Below are 22,746 nucleotides of genomic sequence, written 5' to 3'. Positions count from 1 at the left end.
TCTCCTCATTAAAACTCTTTTTTTTTAAACACCCTTTGTTATGAGCAGCACAGTTAAATTAAATGCACTTTGTTAACCAGCTTCACACCTCTGTAAAGGTAGGTGACCTTATTATCACAAAATACATTTTGTTATATGTCTTGAAAGCACATTTGCAAACCCAATGGATTGATTCATTGATATTTGATTGATTGATATTTTATTTCTATCGCGCTCGTACACAAGTGTTTCAGAGCGCGACAAGGCAAGGGACGGGAACAGGGGAGAAAAAAACAGCGATCTTACTAGGCCCAGTGACATTGAGAACGTGCAAGTGCATGGGAGGGGGGAGGGGAAAAGTGCATGGAAGGGGGGAGAGGTGGAAAGTGCGAAGCAGAGGAGAAACAGATAAATAACAATAAATAAATAATAAAGGCAACAAACAGTGGTAATGCAGCCAGCAATTTGCAAGTGCTAGGTGTAAGGCAGCAGACAGGGTAGGTCCGATAAGAACAGGATGAAAAAGGGGGGCTGTATGGGGACAGATACAGACCCCAGTGCAAGGGGTGGCCGGGAGGGAGTGCGGGAGGGTGACAGGATGAGCAGGTACCAGGGCCCAAAAGACAGAGGGTGGCCAGGTGCACGGTGCCAAGAGAGAACAGATCAGCAGGGGAGAGGGGGAGCGAAGGCAGAAGAAAAGAGGAAGGTCTAAAGGTGCTTCCGGAATCGGAGATGGTTCTCCTCAAGTTTTAGAGTGGCAGGGAGGCTGTTCCAGAGGGAGGCCCTAGCCGAAGACAGTGATCTACCCCCAGGCTTGTTTCTTATAAAAACGACTGACCCTGGGTGAGTTAGAGGTAGAGGAGCGAAGAGCTCGAGAGGGGAGGTATTTGCGGAGGGATAGCTGAAGGTATTTTGGACCCATGCCCCAGAAAGCCTTGTGGACAATGCATAGGGTTTTGAATTTAATCCTTGTCATGATGCCTACCTCCAAGGTGCCAGACAAGACCCAGCTACCCCAGAGGCAGACATCATGTCTTCAAGGGAAGTCACAACAGCCTCCAGTAGGGGCTCTTTGGACTCAGTCCTGGCGCCTTTGGCGCCAGGCTCATATCGGGCCACAGTCCTGGCGCCATAAGCGCCAGGCTCATAAAAGGGGACTTTGTGTTAAAGGTGCTTAGTGTTAACTTACCTGATGCAGACCATGCTGCAACATCCAGGCCTTCTGAGGCCTGAATGGGACTACTTTATCTTTGGAACTACTTTACCACATGGGTGTGGTCAGGGGAGGAATACATACCTGAGAGGAAGGATACATACCTGGAACTACTTTGAAGGCTATTTAAGCCACGCCCAAGCAGCAACTCACGCTTCGCGTTGTTCTGCATCTAGCAGCTGGACGCTCACCGTGTTTGCTCCTGCATTCTGTCTTCTGCCACTCCTGCCAGCATCCTGGAACACCTGCAAAGGGAGAAGAGAAGAAAAAAGGGTAAAGAAGAGTCCTTACCTGCTAAATCCGCATTCCGGAGACATCTCGCTGACGGTCCTGAAAAGGAAGACATCCATTTAAAAGCACATCGCAACGATCGCTGCAGCGCCGCATCTCACTCACCTGTACAAGGTACCACCACGTTCTACGGCGACATCTGGACTCGCAGCCACATCACCGCGCCTAGGGAGAAAAAGACAAGAATAAAGGTGAGAGGGGAAAGAAAACAAGGAAACCTTAATTTCCATTTTAAAGCTTACCTGTTGGGTTATTCCAACTTCATTTCGGGTCGGTGCCGCATCCTGGCATTTCCGGACCCCGGCCCCTAAGGGGAAAAAGAGACATCAGCGTTAGTGGGCGCATGAAAAGGCATTACCCAAACGCCCATTAAAGACTTACCTGATTTCTTCTGGATTGATCTTTGTTTCGGGTCGGTGCGCATCCAGGCATTTCAGGACCCCGGCCCCTATGGGGAAAAAAGACATCAGCGTTAGTGAGCGCATTGATACAAGGACACTGAGAGAACTCTCATCAAGCTGACCAGAGTCTCATTCTTCGGTTCCACAGCTCTTCTCGGAATAGTTTCCGCACCTGAAAAAGAGACAACGAACAATTATTATTGCGGAATCATACTCATTAACAGAATCCTTACGGTACTATACCGGGAAGACAAAACTTGAACCCTCTACAATCAAAATCCCAGTGAAGTAACTGGATACAACGCGCCCCTGCATGAGAAGCAGGATGGAGAGCTCAACCTTTCAAACCCTAAGGTGAGACTTCACGTGGGGGTCCCAGGAGGGTTTCGTAGAGGGGTGAGAAGGGAGCGGGAGGCTTATACTTTCTCCCGCAGATTGTTAATACTCCCTTTGCACATACAGAAAGATATTCCTGCGAGCCAGACAAGCCAGATTCGAAAGTCCGGTCCAGTCCATCTTCCGGGTCCTGCGCTTCACCATAGAAGAAGCAACAACACTCCAAACCAGACCTGCGCCTCCGTGGGAGTCAGGTGAGCGTAACAATCCTTGCATCCACTGGGAGCCAGTGAAGAGATTTCAGAGCTGGAGAGATACGATCCCAGGGCTTGAGGCCAAAGACAAGTCTTGCAGTCCTGTTCTGGATTAGTTGCAGAGGGCGGAGAGAAGAGGCAGGTAGATTTAGAAAGATGCTGTTACAATAGTCCAAGCTAGAGAGAACCAGAGCTTGAGATCCCATGAGCTTCTGGGGGAAGGAGAGGAAAGGCAGAGTACCTCTGAGGAGGTGCAGTCGGAAATTTGACTTTTTAGAGACCTCAGAGATGTGGGCGGAGAAGGAAAGGGTGGAGTCAAAGATGACCCCAAGGTTCTTAGCCTCGCAGGTGGGGGTAGGCGGAGGGCCAAGGGAGGCCGGCCAGAGAGTGAGGGGAAAGGATGGTGAAGGTGTGCCGATGAGGAGGATCTCCGTCTTGCTGGCATTCAGACAAAGATCATTGGCGGCACACCAATCTTGAATGGCAGTGAGGTAATCAGAGATGAGAAAGGGAGAGGATGTGGCAGAGGGCATCCGGAAAATTAGTTGTGTCCTCAGCGTAGCACTGGAAATTTTAGCAGAAATGGCAATGCAGTAGGCGAGAGTTGTCAGGTATTGGTTGAAAAGCCAGGGCAAGAGGTTAGACCCCTGGTGAACACCACAGGTAGAGAGGAAGAATAGATGAAAGGAAGGACCCAAGTTGGACCTGTGAGGGCAGTTTCCGTGCTTCTGGCAGCTCTGAAGCCAGACTGGTGGTCATGGAGACAGCCAACAGAATTGGAATGAAGGTTAAGTTGAGAGATGGCCAACCTTTCCAGGAGTTTGCCAAGAAAGGGCGTAATGGAAATTGGGCGATAGTTAGCTGGACAAGAAGGATCAGCTGTGGGTTTCTTGAGAAGAGGATGCACAAAGGAGTGCTTCTGAGGGGAGGGGAAGGATCCAGAGGCAAAGGAGTGGTTGCAAAAATCAGCAAGGGCCGGAGCGAGGTTGTCAATGTGGCCCTTGATTGTTTTAGAGGAACAGGGATGAACCTCGTTTGAATAGGCTTTCATAGATCGGACTTGTCTAGCAACCTTGTCAGGGGTGAAAAGAGGAAAGGACGAGAAGGATGGTGGTAGGGTGGCTAAAGGAGGGTCAGCAAGCACAGATGGAGAAGGAAGAGGAGGAGTGTGGGTGGAGAGGCTGGACAGGATGTCCTGGGTTTCTGAAATGAAGTGAGAGGCAAGGGCATTGCAAAGAGCCTGGGAGGCAACAGGAGGGGTAGAGACTGCAGCAGGGTTTGCCAGCTCCTTGCAGATTTTAAAGAGTTTGGCTGAGTTGTTAGATGCTGCAGAGACACAAGCTAGAATGTGGACTCTCTTCTTGGTGAGGACAGAGAGTCGGTATTGCCTTTGTAGCAGGCGACAGGCCAGTTTGTCAGAGGATGAACAGGACGTCCTCCATTTCCTCTTAGCTGCCCTACACTTACGTTTAAGTTTAGCTAGGTCAGAGTCATACCAGGAATTGCACTTGGCTTTGGACTTCAAACGGATCCCCATGACAGGGGCAAGAACATCAAGCGTATCAGAAATTGAAGAGTCGACCAGAGACAGGGCTGTATCAGGATGAGAGACAGCCAAAGGTGGAGGGGGGGAGAGAAAGTGGCGGCAAAAGCCTCAACTGACACACGCTTCATGGGCCTAATGTCCGAGAAGGTAGGTCTCAGTGTTGGGGTAGGCTTGGCTTGGGGGGAAGAGAGGGAGAGATGAGATGAGAGGAGGGAGTGATCACTCCAGGAGAGAAGAGTGGTCAGAGGGATGGAGAGGGGGAGGACAGAGGAGATCAAGACATTGAGTGTGTGCCCTGCAGAGTGAGTCGGGCCAGAGGGGAGGATGGACAGGGAGAGGGAGTCGCAGAGGTCACAGAAGAGTACAGAGGGGGAACAAGGAAAGTCTAAATGTATATTTAGGTCACCAAGGAGGAGGAGTTGAGTGGTAGAGGCCAGGAGGGAGGAGGAGAGGTCTGCCCACTCAGAGAGAAATTAGGTGATTTGACCAGGTAGCCGGTAGATGGTAACCACAGTAAGAGAATGGGTAGGCGAGAAAAAGCCTACAGACAAGGCATTCAAAAGAGAAGTAGGTCTGAGTGGGAATGATAGAGGCAGGAATCCACTCAGGAAAGATCAGGGCTACCCCCCCACCGGACCGGGAGGATCTGGGTGCTGAGAGGATCTTGTAGCCATCAGGGAGGAGTGTGTCAAAGCTCGTAACAGAGCTGGCCGTAAAACCAAGGACATCAAGGTCTAGTTCTTCAAGGAGGTGGCAGATGTCAGCGGAGTGTTTGCCAGCCTTAAAGACCTTCCGGGGAGGGCTACAGATCAGAGGTATGCCCTGCGGAGGAGAAAGAGCCCTAGCAGGGGGAGAGGAGAAGGAGAGAGAGGGCAAGGTAGCCAAGGGGGAAGAGGAGGGGACAGAAGGAGATGAGAGGAAATTGATGAGGCGAGGGAAGTGCCTATCAAAGAGGAGGAGATTGGTCTGAGGGCCTTGGACCATGACAGTGCCATTTAGGTAGACATTAATGATGACTTTAGAGGAGTTGAAGGATGCCATGAGAACTTGCCAGCGAGTGCCACCATTAATGGGAGAGGAGGATATAGGGCAGAGCACAGAGACCATATGAGGAGTCCATAGATCTGGTGAAGGAACGACAAAGAGGATGTCGGTAAGGGTCTGTCTGGCGGAAGCATTGGAGTAGGTGTCGGCGATAGGAAGACCAGGATTAGAGGCCAAAGTATCCTTTTTGAACTTCTTCCTACCCGACTTAGTGAGAAGGGAAGGATAGTCAATGGAGAAGCAGTTGGAGAAGATAGGAGAAACAGAAAGCACCATTGGGGTGGAAATAAGGAGAGGATGGAGATACCTGGGGGGCTAAGGCAGGTAGGTGTAAGACAAAAAAAGAGTGGTGAGGTCACTGGGCTGGCAAGTTACAGAGAAGAAACAGTATACAAACAAAATACAGAGAATTTCGCACTGGGCAGCATGATATGACTTTTAAGGGCAAAGCAAAAACAGCAAGATTTGACTTTTAAGAGCAAAGCAAAAACAGCAATATTTGACTTTTAAGAGCAAAGCAAAACAGCAAGATTTGACTTTTTAGCACAAAGCAGAAACAGCAAGAGTTGACTTTTAAGAGCAAAACAAAAACCGCAAGATTTGACTTTTTAGCACAAAGCAGAAACAGCAAGATTTGACTTTTAAGAGCTAAGCAAAAACAGCAGATTTGATTTTTTAGCACAAAGCAGAAACAGCAAGATTTGACTTTTAAGATCAAAGCAAAAGCAGTAGGTTTGACTTTTTAGCACAAAGCAGAAACATCAAGATTCAACTTTTTAGCGCAAAGCAGAAACAGCAAGATTTGACTTTTAAGAGCAAAGAAAAAACAGCAAGATTTGACTTTTTAGCACAATGCAGAAACAGCAAGATGTGACTTTTTAGCACAAAGCAGAAACAGCAAGATTTGACTTTTAAGAGCAAAGCAAAAACAGCAAGATTTGACTTTTTAGCACAAAGCAGAAACAGCAAGATTTGACTTTTAAGAGCAAAGCAAAAACAGCAAGATTTGACTTTTTAGCACAAAGCAGAAACAGCACGATTTGACTTTTTATACCAAAGCAGAAACAGCAAGATTTGACTTTTAAGAGCAAAGCAAAAACAGCAATATTTGACTTTTTAGCACAAAGCAGAAACAGCAAGATTTGACTTTTTAGCACAAAGCAGAAACAGCAAGATTTGACTGTTAAGAGCAAAGCAAAAACAGCAATATTTGACTTTTTCAATCTTGGAATCAGATGTTGGCAAAGGGTTTAGGAAGCACTGTGCAGCAAGATGACAACATGGGAGCAACAAGCAGAAAGAACAGTGATAGTCAAAGGCAGTAGAAGTGAGTCCATAAGGAGGGAGCTAACCCATAGTTCTGGAGGTGGCAAAGTCAAGGCAGTCTGGATTTCTTAGAGGAGAGAGGTGGCCGCATCATTGTGGTTAAGGTGCAGGGAGGACCCCAATTAGCATTCTGGAAGCGGACAGGGAGCAGACAGGTGCCTTTGAAGTGGGCCTTTGCTGAGAGGGCCGGCTGAAGCCTGCCGGTCCCTGATTGGATGGAAGAAAACTCTCAGCAACCAATGGGAGTGGAACACAGGGAGAGGTGATTCAGCACAGCCTGTCTACACAACAAAGAAAACCACGGCGCCATCTTGGAAGGGCCAAAAACAGTCAAATAAGCAGCAATAGGAGGAAAAAAACTAGTGCTTTCAAAATAGCAACGCAGCTCCAGGTATTAAAAAGCTCAAAAAAATGGCTGCACGATGAAAACGCTAAATAAAACAGTCCTTTCCAACAATATTATGCAAATTTCCTCTCTTTTTCTTTTTCTTCTTTTTTTTTCAAATTTCGATTTTTCAGGTTCAATAATTCCCCAGGATGTGCAGTAATGCACAGAAAGTGCACCTACCTAATGGAATGGTCAGCAGCCAGGCACAAACTCCACATGTGCAGGAGAACAACAGATGGCCAGGAGGGTAGAAACAGGATCTCACTCCCAGTGAGAAGCAGATGAAAGAAACCAGTTCCAGCCAGAAACCACTTTGCCTTATGGTAGTTGTACCTTTCCAGTAAAAATGGGGAGAAGGATGGGGCAACTGAAATTGCACTTTTTTTTCGTGTTACACTTACTTCTATAAGGATATGTTTGTCAGCGTGGCTTATCATGTGATTTGCATACATTTCAAATCATCTCCATCAAAACCCAAACATGTCGACAAATGGTAGCTGGGAAGATATGTGGTTAAATACTTAAATAGCAAGACTATATTCCAATCCTGAATTCACCCTTTCCCTAAAGCGTCTTATCATGGGAAATTCATTTTGATTTTGCTTTCCCTATTGAGACTAAATTTAAGGTCCCTGGAAGTGATTTAGTTTACAGAGTACACTATTCTAAAAAGGCCTCAGTCATGGTATTGCTACAAATAACAGTGACCATGCATTGCACATCACAAAGGTATTTGTCTCTTTCCCTACTCATGGCAACTTCATGTAATGTAAAATTCATTATTGCCTTACGGTATGCTAAAAAAATTGTGATATGGGGGATCGGTCCAAAGTTACACTTATTACACCAAGAAGTGTGCAGAATCAGTGTGGCAGAGTAGCCACTTCACACACACAAAACCATGATAGCGTTTCAAAAAAATTATACACCCGAGCTAGTGAGTGAAAGGATGTTGCAGACAGCAGCAGTGGGATCCTTCCTGGCTCGATCAGTAAATATTTCCAGCCACTGGCTGCAGAGAGGGGCACCAAAGATAGAGATCATGGCAGAGCCGGCCCTTCAAGCAGCTTTGTATTTCTGCAACTCGTTTCCTACACATTTTCTTGGAAAATTCATATTTTTTGTATTCTACTCCCTAGTACGGCATGTATACAGATTGCGCTCAGGCGTTGATTACAAAAAATGTGCATTTTACAAGAAAAAGTGTCGGAAGCAGGCAATGGCAATGCCGTGGTCTGCTGATTCTTAATTGTAAACATAGCGTGCCGGATAGCAGCAGCGCGGATTGCAATGCCGGTCTGCGACAATAATTAACACGGTCAGTGCAGGTTCAGCACGTGTTCTCGCATGCTAATGCCGGCGCTGATACAAAAAATAGCACGGACCAACTCTAATTACCACAGTCAGTGCTGCTGGTCTGCTATTACAGGCATAGCAGATTAAAGGGAATGAACTGCACGCATTAATGGTGTGTCGGACGCAGGGCAACCTCCACGCTCATTTAAAAAACAAAGCAAAAAAAAAAAAAAACAGCCGTTTGTGCTTACCTTAATTCAGGCAGATATCCCTATCAGCTTCATTGCTCAGTTTAGCAGCAGTTTAGAAAGTGCGTTTTTGAGGAAAATTGGCCTGTCCCCAAGTCCTGACTCCCCTCCAAGCAGGTACATGATAGGCAGAGAGGAAAGACTGGGTTGGGGAAGGAAAACTGTTACAGGATAAGCAGAGAGGAAAGACTGGGTTGGGGAAGGTACGCAGTTACAGGATAGGCAGAGAGGAAAGACTGGGTTGGAAGGAATCCAATATATAGCCTAAATGGGGTTAATTATAGGTCATTTGGTTGGGTAAATGTGATTGCAAAAATGTTTGTGTTGTTGAAATATATTGTGTAAAACTAAGACACCACCCCAAAAAAAAAAAAAAAATAACCTATTAGTTTAACTGCCAAAGACAAACATAAGCTGCAAGCATTGGCAAAGCCATGCAAGCAGTGTTTTAAACATGTATTGACAAACTCAATAACTGTAACAATAAAATGTCTTGCACCTAGCTATGCATACCCATTGAAAGATACATGTTTACTTCCTCTGATCACACAGTAATAATAGCAGTTTATTAGTGTGGTACTACGTGCGCTGATGGTCCAAACATATTCATGGAGCTGTGTGAGTGAAAAAAGGAGCACAAAGCCATATGTGTCTGTTTCCCAATTTGTTGAAAGAGTGCAGGGAACCTGCACCAAATAGAAGGCCAAGTGTGTAACAAGAGAGATTAGAGGAAACATGCAAGGAGTTTTCACATATCCATATCTATTTCCAGTCCCCCCCTAAAGTAGCATGAGCAGCCCTTTCATTGACATCCACCAATGGATTTGTAAGCATTTGTCTCCTTGCTGGCTGCCGCGCCGCGGGGGGTTCATTATGTGATTGCAGGCTGCATTTCTAATCAATTAGTGTCACAACCTGTACGTAAGCAAAGCCTACAAAGGCATACGAAACACAAAAGGATGTAAGGAGTCCCCATTCCCTAGTCCTGATCGTCCCTTATGCACTCTGACAGAAGGTGTAGGTTTAGATCTTCAGCCATGGGCATTTGGATCGTGCAAGTGCATATAGGGTAACAGGGAGATGAAGGTCCAAGTGCACCCATTGGTGGAGACTGGGGTAAGTGCAGAGAGAGCCACTCTCTCAGGTTATTTCTAAGTGCCTTGAAGTTGGATGGATGTAGAGCCCTGAGGCAAGTGCGAGAGAAGACTGGTAGGAGTGCCCGGGATCTGTGAGATGCAGAGGTACACCAGGCGGCCAGTTAGCAAGCTGTAAGGAAGAGGCGGGAGATATGGGGAGAGCAGAGAGCTAGGGTTTAGCAGGAACTTAAGAAGGTCAAGCTCAAGATGGAGGGGACGGGAAGGCTATTCAGACAGAAACCCCTTGCTCTGTTACTCAAGCTACCACCCCAAGGCACTCAGAGATAATCTCCCCTTTGGACAGTTCTTACGTTATCGGAGGCTGTGTAAACAGACTCTGGACTACACCAGACAATCCAAACAACTGAAAACACAACTGGCCGAGAGAGGTTACCCTAGGAGGATTATTAAGGACACCTGTAAAAGGGCTAGGAACATTCCACGTTCCATTAACTTACAACAACACACTAAACCACGTGAGTCTAACACTTTCACAGCAGTATTTAGTTTCTCACCTCTGCTCAATAAAATTAAACGGGAAGTTAAAAGACTTTGGCCTATTCTAAACACAGGCGCCTCTACCATCCCTGGGATGAGCCCACGCAGGGGACCCTTTGGAATACCCCATCCATCAAGGGACATGCGCCCTGTGGCAATTGCTCCATGTGCGCTCAGACCTCCAGAACCACGCAGATAGAAATTGGTTGGAAAACACCATGGACACAGAACACATTCACCAATTGCAACACCAAGGGCGTCATCTATATGATCACTTGCCCGTGCAACCTGAGGTACATTGGAATGATCATTAGGCCAGTTCGAACCCGCATGACCGAACACAAATCATGCATAAGAACGAACAAACTCACTGCACCCATGGTGACCCATTTTACATCTAAAGGACATACTGTGGACCAGTTCAAATGGACTATCATTGAAAAAGTCACACCGCCTCGCAGAGGCGGCAACTACCACAATATGCTTTTCAAAAGAGAACAGATGTGGATTTATAGACACAATACCTATTCAGAAGGTTTGAATGAACAAATCCAGTGGCACGAACTAGCAGTGTTGTCCTGAATAACCAATCCTACTCACAGCATTAGTGCTCCTTTGTCTCTACTTTTGCTCTTCCAAGTACTTTGACTCCTCTGGACATACCATCCTTCCCATGAGGTTTACCCTCCTCATGCTGCCCAGGGTTCATGAGGACCCTTGACCCTCCCATCTGGTCATGATCACATGTGCCCCTGGTCTCCTTTTCCCCATTCCCAAAAAACACCCCCCCTCCCCCCGTTTTTTCGAGTCCCCCTGGTGTCATTTGTTGCCCACCCCTTTCCTTTCTTTCCCCCTTTCCCTCCCCATTCACTCTCTTTTTTCTTCCCCCCCACCCCCCCTCCCATTTTTCCCCCCCTTTTTCTCCCCCTTTTTCTTTTTCCCCCCTTTCTTCTTCCCCCCCTTCCCTTCACTCCTTTCCTAGTTATCGAGTCTCCTCCACATGAGATCGGGCTCCAGCGCCCGATCAATCGTAACTGAAGCGCGCTCTGCCACTCTTTCGAGAGGCGCTTGGGCTTCCTCCGCTGGCTCCGAACGCTCGAGGCGTTTCCTTGGAGCCAGCCGCGTCACGCCGACGCCGCCGGCGCCGAAGCCAGCGCGAGCGCGTTGCTCATTTCTTTTTATAGGCGATGGGCCTTTCTCCACTACAAACCGCCAGTCTCGAGCTGTACCAGCTCGATACAGCACACGGACTTCACGGAGCCCAGCAGCTGCCCCTCAACAGGTACGGCTCACTTCCAGACACCTTGGCTCTATTCCCAAACGTACAAAGCCATGTGTTTTTGAGCCATTTTTATCCACATTCTGTGGTCTTTTTGTTTCCTTCAGGCACATTATCTCCTGATTGTGCAGGTATTTGATTCTCCCTCACCAGCACGATGCTGTAAGCAACCCAGTGTCATCCCTCGCCTCCCAGAAAGGACATTGGCCCAGAGGCTTTGGCTAAGAGGTAGGTTCAGCCCCCTCCACTCTACTTGCACCCATTTGGGATGTCACCCCCTATTGTGGACCACACAGAGGCTCACTGCCTTCCTGCCCTGCAGTGCACTACTTCTCACACCAGCATACTCGTTGCCCCCCACCACCCAGGCGGCAGCTCACCAGTCACCTGCAGAGACTCGCTCTATCACAGCCCTCCGCCCCCCCCCCCTGTTTCCGATTTCCCTCACTCCTGGCGTTGAGACCCTTCACAGGTGTCCAGGCACCCCCACTTTTCCTGCAAACTCTGACCGTTGCAGTTTTTTGCTCCGACATGCTCTACTCAACGCATGACAAGCACCACCCGTATGTTTGCACACCATTGGTGCTTCTTTTTCATTGTTTGATTGCCCCTCCCTCTCTCCCCCTCCCTTCTGTCTCTCTACAGGAGACACCAGCATCTCTCCCTTTGTTCAGCATCTATCTGAACATTTGGCAAACTCGTTTGCATTTCAAGTCACGGTCCTGAAGAAGATGGCTTGAATCTCCCACGCCATCGAAACCGGTCAACCCCTTTCGGTCATGAGGGCTCTCATGACCTACCTGTGATCTCTCTCACACCAACTAAAGAGACTGTATTTTCTAAAAATTGTTTACTGTAGCACACTCAACTTCACAGAGTGAGCTACACCTTTTTATAAGAGCCACCTTTTAGCACTACAGCCCTTTGGCTGTGTTTGTTTTACTGCACCCTCCGGTGGTTTCTCCAGCAGTACTGTTTTACATTCCAACCATAGTGACCTACGGGAACCATTAAAGTTGTACATTCTGGATGGAATATAAGCAGTTGACCTGTTTCGCAGGTTGTATCCATGCATTAGACTTAGCAGCCTCAAGATCTAATCTACAGTTTTGTTGCACGCTGCCCAACCTGCTGGAGTCTACCACCTTTTAGATGTCCCTGTTGGACTGCTCGTGTCTGTCTTCAGACACCGCCACCAGTATAGAAGGTTGAGGGACAGCACTCTCCTCTATATCTTTTTAGTAGGCGATACATCACGCGTAACCCAGGGATAGGCACCCCCGCCAGGGTCAGGGTGTTCTTCCTTAGGGTAAGGTACGCCGAGCCAGGTGGCCCTCCTTCTTCATGTATTTGAGTGTGAGCACTTTAACTTACTTATTTGTTTTGCATACTTCAGATGCACCTTGAATACCTTCTTTCCTATAAAACCGTTGTTTTTGTGCTACCATATGTTATTTTGTTAACAGTTAAAAGGACGAACAGGGTTGTACCGTGCACTCTAGCTTCATAAGCTGTCCCTGTTGTTTCTGGACTATTCCATAGGGAGGCACCTGCTGAGGATAAGGATCTCACTCCAAATCTCTGCTTGAAGAACCATCTCACTCGCAGAAGGTTGGAGGCAGATGAGCGGAGGGCTTGTGAGAGACAGTATTTAGGTAGTCAGCGTTCCAAGCAGGTAAATCCCTAGGTAGTGTGTACGATAAACTGCAGGGAGTGCTTGGTGTGAAAGTGCAGGGAGTGTGTGCCAAAAAGGCCAAGTGTCTAGCAAGAGAGATTAGAGGCAAGCTGCATAGAGTTTTCACAGCTGAAACATACTTACCAATGGGATGGCTGAGGTTTTAGCCATTTCTTCTACCCATTGATGCAAATTGGTTTGCCCGAAACGTTAGCGACTAGGCATTATTTACTGGAGAAATTAGTTAAGTGCAGTGGACCTAATTTGCACCAATAAAATGCAAAATAAATAAAACCTAAACCCTGCAAAATGTTTTACCAGATTAAAATGCTAAATAACTGCAACCAACGTTGAAACTAGTTGGACATTATTTTTCCAAAATTTAAATGAAGTAAAAATGCGTGCCTATGTTACTGGATTGTGTTTACATAGATACACGTTAATAACAATCCAAAATAAATCTTCCAATCTATTCTTGCTTGTAAAGGAATCCAAAATAAATGTGGTAAACATGTGTAGTGTTGCTGGATTGGTTTTTATTGAGAAACAAGTTGAAAAAAATCCAAAAAAATCCACCACTTTAAGACCAAAAAATTCTTGCTTGTCAAAACATCCAAAATAAATCCTGTAAAAATGTACACCTGCCAGTTAGTGTCACTGAATTGTTTTTACTGAGAAAAAAGTCAGAATAAATCCAAAATAAATACTGTAAAAATATGTGCCTGCCAATTAGTATTAGTGGATTGTTTTTACTGAGAAACAAGTCAGTAAAAATCCAAAATAAATCCTCCAACCCAAGACAAATAAATCCATTCTTGGAAAAAGCCACACAAAATCCTGAATAAATGCAAAAACAAATCTGCAGTTTGAAAACAAGCCAGAAGCAATCCCAAAACAATCCATATAGTGGATTTATTTTTTACTAGGGACCGCTTTGCACCCGAAATGTATTTTGCATGCACCCTGCTCTGGAACGCCACAACCCAGCAGAGCCCCATATCCAGAGTGTTCTAATAGACACTTCCCCTTGATAAGAAGCACCTGCAAGTGTGGCATGCATGGGTATAGAAACAAGGGCCCGCCGCTTTGAAGAGCTGTTACAGCCACTTTCTCCAGGGACGGAGGGAAGCTCGTAAATGAACATGTGTGGGTCCTAGAGATCGCCAGCGGGCACAGCAAAAGCATCACTCACAAATAACACCCAAAACAGTGTGCACCGCCACCTTACCTTGCTTTGGCTTGTTTTTTGATGCAAGGCCAGCGCCCACCCTCGCTCGATCTGCCATTGCTGTTGGTGTGTTGCCAGGTCAGGAGTAAAAAAACAAGCTGAATTCCCCTTCAAAACAATCCCAAAACAAGCTGACTCCCCACAAAAACACAATAACACAAACATACATATAACCCAGACATAATATTTTAGAACAAAAGCATTTACTAAAAATGCATTTTGGCAATTAGTATTTTCATTTCTTGTAGGTGAGTAACTTATAAAAGTACATCCTTGGGTTGACCCTTCACTTCTGTTCCTTCGTCCAACTGCTCCTTGATTAGTCTGTATGCTCTGGGGTACAGCACACATGTTGCTAATCAGCAGTCTTATAAAACGAAAATATATTCCTTTCTACATTAATTTCATTCTGGGGCTTTAAATGTTTGCTTTTCTGGCTGGCCATCTATTGTATTGTTTATTTGTATAGCGCCTATACAGCGGAAAGTGTTTCAAAGCACTCAACGAGGATGGGAACATGTAAAAAAACAAAAGTCGCTCAATGCGCTTGAAATTCTAAGACAGATAAGTGCATAATATACATTTAACAATTGAGACACAGCATATAGGTCTGACGGTGATTCTGCAGTTTTACCAGTGCAATTAAGGGGAGAAGACAAGGGAGAACCGATGGAGAATCTTAAGGTCCGCTGCATTGGATCGTGCAAGTGCATGTGGGCCTGGATTTCGGCCGTCTGACTGCCAGCATCATGAGGGTCTAGTGAAGACACTATATAAAGCAGAGTCACAGCACTGGGAACCAAGTGAGATGCAACATTAGAAAAGAGGCCCTTCATGTTTCGTGTCGAAACATGTCTGGGCAGCATTCTTCCAAATACTAAAGTGAATAGCTTTCACTGTTAGGCATGTGTAAAGAAAGGTCAGTCTTTGATCTTGTCACGTTCTCGATATTCTGTTATGTATTTGCTACCTTGCTTTAGCTGTCCTACAAGTTTATGCTTTGCACGTGTGCTAAGCAAGCCTATTCAGGCAAGATATTTTACAAGTTAATCCCATGAAGTGGCGCAACACCATTAAGCTGACCGGGCTTCAGCTCCCCGCACCTCTCCCGCAAAATATTGGACTATGTTGACTCGACATGCATGGCTGACCTACACAGACGTTGCCTGGACAGAACAAGATACAGATGTTAAACAATGCCTTCCTGCTCCCCTCCATAGCTTCCATTCAAACCGGTGACCCCTTTTGGTCATTTATCAGGGGGGCCGGGGGTTGCTTTATGTAGAGTAAGATTAAATCCCATCGGCATGGGACTGGCTCCGAAACCTGACAATCACCCCAAGGCCTCACCACCAACATCTCCAAGAACCTCACTTCAGTGCTACACCACAAAAACTCCTCAGCACCTAAGTCCTTTTTTCAAACAAGCATTGGTGAAGCCACTGACGTCCTGCTTAAAACCAGCATTGGTACAGCCCCTCTAGCCACTAATGTCCTGTTTCAAACAAGCATTATTAAAGCCACTGAAGTCCTCTTTAAAACAAGCTTTGGAAAAGCCACTGAAGACCTGTTTAAAAAAAACATTGGCAAATATTATTTGCCAATAAAATCCCAAATAATTAAACCTAAGCAACCCAACCCAATACCCTCTTACCACCCAGACTCACCCAATATCTCAACCACATAAACCCACCACATATGGTGGCTAGTTTAAAAAAAAACCACTGGCCACACATTTAAAAGTAGGACTAAACTCCCAATATACACCATCCTTAAACCCCCTCACAACCCCCATGTCACTGGGGAACCCCACAGTAAATAATGTCCATCTCCAACATTGGTCCTGGATTCGAACAGTGCTGATTTGGCTGTGAATGTGAGAATGGCTTTCTCGTAATCTTCATTACTCCTAGTCATGTTCTTCCTCATTGCAGTACTTACTCATTGAGGCCTCACCTCCATTAGCAGGACCCTTCTTCCATCTTTTTTGTTGTTCCGCTTCTATCAGTCATCATGTACATTATTGCACCCACACATAAGCCTGCAGTTCCATACCTCATAATCATATTGACCCAGACATCTCCACTGGGCCATAGGCAGTGGGTTATACGTATTATGACGAGCAAGAACAGGACTAGGAGTAATGAAGAGTATAGTGGTTGTGATGTGGGTGTGGTTTTGATGAGGATAAAATGTTGTGATATTGTCGTAATGTCTGATGTGGTTTTGATGTGGAATGAGAAATCAAGGGGTTCCCTTGAAATGTGATTTCAAGGGACAATCGGGCAGTTTAGGCAAAGGCAGTTGACCTAATAATTCTCTCACTTAAACCCCAAAGGCACATATTGCACACAGCCCGGGTGGCCATCCACACGCTTCCCAGGCAATGTGAGTGAGTACAAAGCAGGTTAAGATGCATGGGGGCTTGTAGCAGGCCATTTCAAAATGATGTTTGGGGCTCCCTTGACTAAATATGGGAAAACCCATCTGAGGCACCTGTCATGCATACATTATAATAGAGATATGTTCCAACCATCAGTCCGTCCCTCTGGTTTTATTTTGAGGAAAAATCTTAGATAAAACAAAAGAGTGAGGGGTGAATACCTGCAGCTCATCATAGTAGACGATTTTTGGCCTCTGCAAGGCAAAACAAAGATAGGCAGCCATCGAGGAGCTTAAACACTAAATGTCCACTTACAAAAGGTAATAAACTCTCTTTGTTAGCAAGGTGCTAGTGTAGTTCGAAACCAGAGTAGAAAGGCAACAAGGTGAAAGTGAAGCGTGGAGAAGAGAACCCCGAGAAGCTTCAAAAGGAACTCTGGTACATTTCTTTTGTGGTGTTTGGAACTTCAATAAGTTGAACCTTGGGGAAGGAAACCCCAAAGAACTCAGACACTGAAGGTATTTGAAATCACAGCAAGGGCCCTATGGAGGTCTTACGAACACCCCTATTGATTGAACTCATTTGTGTAATATTAACCAAACTGCACCTAGTGAGAAGACCACCTGAGACCAACCTTGCTTTCCCACTTTTTGTTCAATCGCTATTTTCCTTTTTCAAAAAGACGTCCTATCACATTTTTGTAAAGATGAGGGCAAGCATAGGTTTAGACACAGACTTTTATTTTGTACTATTAGATAGAGACGGCCATTGGAAGCATCATTTAACCATCCCTTTAGTTAGGGCCATACGGACATTACACCAACCCAGGAACCTTAGTAAATAAAGGTTTTAAAATGAACAATCTTGAATCTGTGTCTCTCTTGATACCATGTCTGTCTCATAATACATCAAATTCAGAAAAGGGAGAGCGGACCAAGTGCAACCTTTGGGGTTTAGGGGGCTGGGGGAAGTACAGTGGCCATTGCGTAGAAATGTCAGGAGAGAGGCAGGATAGGTGAAGAGGTGTTAGAACTGTGGCTTCTGACAGTAGAAGGGCTTTAAGGTTAGATTTCAATAGTGGTAGAGAAGTAATTGAACACAGCGTGAGAGGAAAAACATTCCTCAGTAGAGGAGCGAGAAGAGAGAGGGATCAAAAATGAGAAGGAGCACAAGGGGCTCGAGAGGTGTCCAGAAGGTGGGCCAAGGATGATCTTAAAGTGCCAGGGGGAGAGAAGAGGGTGAGGTTGGCAGTTAGGTAAGGAGGGGCACAGCCATATATTGTTTTGAAGATGTTTGTATTTGGCTCTAAGTTTCACCAACCAATTTAGTGGCGGGCAAACAAGGTAGAGGTAAATCAAGGAAGGTTCAAAAGTGTGTGGACAACAAAGTTTTGGACTTTGTTCAGTGGAGAGAAAGTATGGTTGGGAAGGACGTAACACAGACTAGCACAGTAATCAGTTTTAGAAGGACTATGGCATTTATTAGGTGCTTGGTAGTGTTGAAAGGAAGGAGATGGTGCATTTTGCAGCTATTCAAGAGGTTTAGTCTGGTTGGCCGTAGAAGATTTCAAGATAAAGAACAAAAAAATGTGAGGTGGGACAAATACAACACCAAGGTTGGAAGCAGAAGGAGAGTAAGGACAGTAGTCAGGGGAGAAAAATAAGGGAGGAGGAGAGTGGGGGATCATGTATTTGGTAGGGAAGTAGAGAACTTTGGTTTTCGTGGAGCTGAGCATGAGTCATTTAGATGCCATCCAATATTGTATGGTGGTGATACAGTGAGAGATGTTGTCTCTCAGTTTGTCAGATAGGGAGGGAAAATCAAAGAATATCTGGGTGTCATCAGCAAAACACTAATATGAGAAGCCGTAGAAGGAGATGAGGGCAGTGAGAGCAGCGGTATAGAGGGTGAAGAGAAAAGGGCCTAGGAGTGACCCGTGGGAAACCTCAACAGCAATAGGGGTTGGTGTGGGGGAGAGGTTGTTCCAGGACACTTGAAAGTGTCTGGGAGAAAGGTAGGAGGATATCCAATCAAGAGCTTTATCTTTTGTGCCAAGGATAGACAGTGTGGTTGGGAGGTCAGAATGTTCAACAATAGCAAAGGCGGCAGAGAGGTCAAGAAGAATGACAGACGACAGGTTGGCATGGCCAGTGGAGGAAATTATATTGTTTACATTGAGAATGGATGTTTCAGTAGAGTGGAGGGGTCTGAAGCTAGGTTGCAGTGGGTCCAGAAGGTTGTGTGTATCCATACATTTGGAGAATCAGTTAAATACAATTCTTTCCAGGATTTTGGAGTAATGAGGACAGGATTGTTAGGGTCAAGGCTGGGTTTTAGAACAGGGATAACACTGGCTGATTAGTTAGATGAAGGCAAAGTGGCCATGTCAAGGGAAGTATTGAAGAGGGACGTATGGTACAGGAAAACAGGGAGTGTTAGAAGTTTCATTAGTTGAGGGGAGAGAGGGTCAGTGGGGGAACAAGAAGGGTTTGCTGCATGGGGAAGTGCATACATTTCTTCAGTGTCAGTGGGGTTGATGGTGAACATGGTGGCGAAAGTGGAGGATAGGGGTGAGGTCATTTTTGAGGGTAACTCATGTGGTAGATATTTTAGAAGCAAAGTAGATAGCGAGATCATTAACAGAGAGAATGGAAGAGAGGAGGAGGATTTACAGGGCGAGAGAATAGAGTATAGAGATTTTTAGAGGCGGCTAGGTTGTTAAGATTGAGAGGAAATAAGAGAGTGGTAGAATTCACATTTGGCAGTGTCAAGAGCCAAGGAGTAGATTGAAAGATCATAGAGGTAGATTTGGAGATCACCAGTGAGTCTAGATTTTTGCCTGGTCAAAGTTGTTTTCGCATTGCTGTTTTCAGGCTGCGTGTTAGAGGTGTGATCCATGGTCATGACAGGGAGGGTTCAGGGCTGAAAGGGCATAGAGGGAAATGATCACAGTGAGGAGCTTGAAGACCAGTGATGAAGTTGGAGAAGGCTTCATTGGGGGTTGGGAAGCGAGTTTAGCAAATGAGGAAAGCAAGTGTTCTAGATCAGAGAGGTAGATGGAGAGTTCAGAGGCAGGAAACGTGCGCTTAGTATCAGTCGTAGAGGGTGGCAGGGGGAAGGAGGAGGGTGTCAGGATAGAGTCAAAGACTATTGAGTGGTCAGATGTAGAGGGGGCAGTAGAGATTCTGCTGGCTGAGAATAAGATTGAGGGAGTTCCCGTTAGTGTGGGTGGGCAAGGAGTGGATGGAAGAGAGAGAGTGATGATGGAGAAGGGAGGAAAAGTCACTGATTGGGCCTCAGAGAGAGAGAGTAAAGGTTAAAGTTGTCTAAGACAATGAGATACTGATCTTGAGAGAGTGAGTCGATTAGTGGGAGAGGTGGTCAAAGAATTGGCCTACCAGAGATAAAGTAGAGAGATAGTAGAGTTAGTGTATGAGGGAGAATTGGTAGGGGATGGGGTTGAAGCAGAGATAGGGACTTTGAAATATGAAAATAGAGCCACCCCACCACTCCTACCCATGAGGCGGGGAGCGTAGCTGAAGTTATATAGAGGGTAATTGAGGGCAGCAAGTGTAGCAGAATCAGAGGGAGACATACAGGTTTCAGTGAGGACAGAAGGTGGGTCCAGAAGGTTGTGTGTATCCATACATTTGGAGAATCAGTTAAATACAATTCTTTCCAGGATTTTGGAGTAATGAGGACAGGATTGTTAGGGTCAAGGCTGGGTTTTAGAACAGGGATAACACTGGCTGATTAGTTAGATGAAGGCAAAGTGGCCATGTCAAGGGAAGTATTGAAGAGGGACGTATGGTACAGGAAAACAGGGAGTGTTAGAAGTTTCATTAGTTGAGGGGAGAGAGGGTCAGTGGGGGAACAAGAAGGGTTTGCTGCATGGGGAAGTGCATACATTTCTTCAGTGTCAGTGGGGTTGATGGTGAACATGGTGGCGAAAGTGGAGGATAGGGGTGAGGTCATTTTTGAGGGTAACTCATGTGGTAGATATTTTAGAAGCAAAGTAGATAGCGAGATCATTAACAGAGAGAATGGAAGAGAGGAGGAGGATTTACAGGGCGAGAGAATAGAGTATAGAGATTTTTAGAGGCGGCTAGGTTGTTAAGATTGAGAGGAAATAAGAGAGTGGTAGAATTCACATTTGGCAGTGTCAAGAGCCACGGAGTAGATTGAAAGATCATAGAGGTAGATTTGGAGATCACCAGTGAGTCTAGATTTTTGCCTGGTCAAAGTTGTTTTCGCATTGCTGTTTTCAGGCTGCGTGTTAGAGGTGTGATCCATGGTCATGACAGGGAGGGTTCAGGGCTGAAAGGGCATAGAGGGAAATGAACACAGTGAGGAGCTTGAAGACCAGTGATGAAGTTGGAGAAGGCTTCATTGGGGGTTGGGAAGCGAGTTTAGCAAATGAGGAAAGCAAGTGTTCTAGATCAGAGAGGTAGATGGAGAGTTCAGAGGCAGGAAACTTGCGCTTAGTATCAGTCGTAGAGGGTGGCAGGGGGAAGGAGGAGGGTGTCAGGATAGAGTCAAAGACTATTGAGTGGTCAGATGGAGAGGGGGCAGTAGAGATTCTGCTGGCTGAGAATAAGATTGAGGGAGTTCCCGTTAGTGTGGGTGGGCAAGGAGTGGATGGAAGAGAGAGAGTGATGATGGAGAAGGGAGGAAAAGTCACTGATTGGGCCTCAGAGAGAGAGAGTAAAGGTTTAAGTTGTCTAAGACAATGAGATACTGATCTTGAGAGAGTGAGTCGATTAGTGGGAGAGGTGGTCAAAGAATTGGCCTACCAGAGATAAAGTAGAGAGATAGTAGAGTTAGTGTATGAGGGAGAATTGGTAGGGGATGGGGTTGAAGCAGAGATAGGGACTTTGAAATATGAAAATAGAGCCACCCCACCACTCCTACCCATGAGGCGGGGAGCGTAGCTGAAGTTATATAGAGGGTAATTGAGGGCAGCAAGTGTAGCAGAATCAGAGGGAGACATACAGGTTTCAGTGAGGACAATCATTTCAAGAGAAGGGGAACGAGAGTCCCTATCTCCAAGAGGGGTGTCTCTCCCTGTAAGGTCCCACTTACCACCACTGCTAGCAGAATATTGTACAGTGGGCTCGCACTCCTTGCCTCACAGAGAAGGTCTCCCCTCTGAGGAGAAGTGATGAGATCCTGGGAATCATCACATCTGGTAACACCTGAGAATGCTGCAGCCCCATAAACACATAACCTCTGTATTCAGTACTTTTTTTCTTCCATATCAATAGAATTCCTTCTATGTTTTTTAAGGCTTATAAGTACTGCTAAGTACATGAAAGAGAGGTCTGCCACCAGACACTTCAGCATTTGTGTGCATGATGTCACTCTTTGACAGTTAATTTAAGTTAAAACAAAAAAACATTGTGTTCCAATAAAAATTACAGTTTGCCAATGTTTTCAGATTTGTAAACCATTGAATAATCACAATTTTGCAACTGTTTACAAAGCTCCTTTAAAACTTTCACAAACTTAGTGTTTACTTACGTTTGCTCACTATTTAAATGAGTCTGCATCTTGTTTGCCAATGTTTTAGAAAAATGTAAACTGCATGCTATACCTTACATTTACGATGTTTGCTCTTTTGTAAACCTAACCAAAATTATGGTGTGAAAGGTTAACACATTTTTGTCAGCAATTAAAACAAACGGTATGCAACAATGTTGTAAGCTATGTACATCTTTTGTTAATGGTTTACAGAACATTTGTAAACCTTTCAAACCATAGGTTGGGTATGGTTTATAAACAAGCAAATCATTGTAAACACAAGGTTTTGCACATAGTTTACATTTGCTGTAAAATGTTTGCAAAGATAGTGTACACTCCTGCAAATGTTGTGTAAACCGCAGGTAGACATTATGTTTGCAAAATGTTTACAATAGCTGTGTAAACTGTTGCAAAGTTGAGGTTACACAATGGTTTACTAATCTGAGAACATTGGTAAACTATCATTTTCATGCAGTGTACATAGTGGATTGTGGTGGAGGTGGGATCCAGAGATGTTGGTCTTAGTAGGTAGACAGTTTTTTTGTTTCAATTTTAGTTTGTAATAATGCTATTTTATCTGATAGGGCCTTCTGTATATTTGCACCCCAGGCGGTGTCTTTCAGGCACGTGTCATCAGGAGGAGCCGGTGACTCTAGTTCCCTAAGTATAGTAAAGAGTTCCTTAATATTTGACTTAGCATTCTGG

The sequence above is a fragment of the Ambystoma mexicanum genome, chromosome 3p (genome assembly GCF_040938575.1).
Source record: "Ambystoma mexicanum isolate Mex_15411 chromosome 3p, UKY_AmexF1_1, whole genome shotgun sequence".
NCBI lineage: Eukaryota > Metazoa > Chordata > Amphibia > Caudata > Ambystomatidae > Ambystoma > Ambystoma mexicanum.
This window is presented reverse-complemented; position numbering follows the sequence as displayed.